A 1,507-nucleotide genomic window follows, 5' to 3' on the forward strand; every position below is an offset into this window, starting at 1 on the left:
CCTCAGGTGTACTGCAGTATACCTGTGTGTACTCTACCTCAGGTGCAGCAGTATTCCTGTGTGTACTCTACCTCAGGTGTACTGCAGTATACCTGTGTGTACTCTACCTCAGGTGCACTGCAGTATACCTGTGTGTACTCTACCTCAGGTGTACTGCAGTATACCTGTGTGTACTCTACCTCAGGTGCAGCAGTATTCCTGTGTGTACTCTACCTCAGGTGTACTGCAGTATACCTGTGTGTACTCTACCTCAGGTGTACTGCAGTATTCCTGTGTGTACTCTACCTCAGGTGTACTGCAGTATACCTGTGTGTACTCTACCTCAGGTGTACTGCAGTATACCTGTGTGTACTCTACCTCAGGTGTACTGCAGTATACCTGTGTGTACTCTACCTCAGGTGTACTGCAGTATACCTGTGTGTACTCTACCTCAGTGAGCTGTGTGAGTTCTGTTTCCAGCTGTTTCAGAGCTTCTTGGTGTTTTTTGCTTTTCTTCTCCGTCAGTCGTTGGATGATGTCAGAGCTCGGGCGATCGACCACTGAAAGAGAGAGAGAGAGGTGGAGCTGCAGCTGTGATTGGTTGTGAGGCCCTAATCTAAAACACTTCCCAACAATCAGTGAAGTCTCCACGCCGTCTGGTTCAGAGAGAGTTTCCATCAGGAGACGTCTCTGTAACTTCACCTGGCAGGTGAGTTTGTCTCTGACAGATCGAACCTGCTGTCTCTGAATCCAAACCTCCACACCAACCTGCCTGCTGTCACACCAACTGTGATGTGTTCAGTGTCATCATGTAAAAACTGTTTGAGTGAAATCTCAATATGGCATGCCGTTTCAACATTTATTCCTAAATATGGAGGGATTATTGGGTCAGAATTAAAACTAAAAGTCTAAATCAAAAATGCATTTGGTATTTAGGATTGGGCATTTATATGTTTGTTATTCAAAAACGTTTTTATTGTTATTAAAAAATGTATATGTTATTTCAAAACAAAAAATGAAATAACAAATATACACTCACCTAAAGGATTATTAGGAATTAATTCTATGTGGCATTGATTCAACAAGGTGCTGAAAGCATTCTTTAGAAATGTTGGCCCATATTGATGGATAGCATCTGGCAGTTGATGGAGATTTGTGGGATGCGCATCCAGGGCACGAAGCTCCCGTTCCATCACATCCCAAAGATGCTCTATTGGGTTGAGATCTGGTGACTGTGGGGGCCATTTTAGTACAGTGAACTCATTGTCATGTTTGAAATGATTGGAGCTTTGTGACACGGTGCGTTATCCTGCTGGAAGTAGCCATCAGAGGATGGGTACATGGTGGCCATAAAGGGATGGACATGGTCAGAAACAATGCTCAGGTAGGCCGTGGCATTTAAACCATGCCCAATTGGCACTAAGGGGCCTAAAGTGTGCCAAGAAAACATCCCCCACACCATTACACCACCACCAGCAGCCTGCACAGTGGTAACAAGGCATGATGGATCCATGTTCTCATTCTGTTT

Source organism: Micropterus dolomieu, linkage group LG21 (assembly GCF_021292245.1).
Source record: "Micropterus dolomieu isolate WLL.071019.BEF.003 ecotype Adirondacks linkage group LG21, ASM2129224v1, whole genome shotgun sequence".
Classification (NCBI taxonomy): domain Eukaryota; kingdom Metazoa; phylum Chordata; class Actinopteri; order Centrarchiformes; family Centrarchidae; genus Micropterus; species Micropterus dolomieu.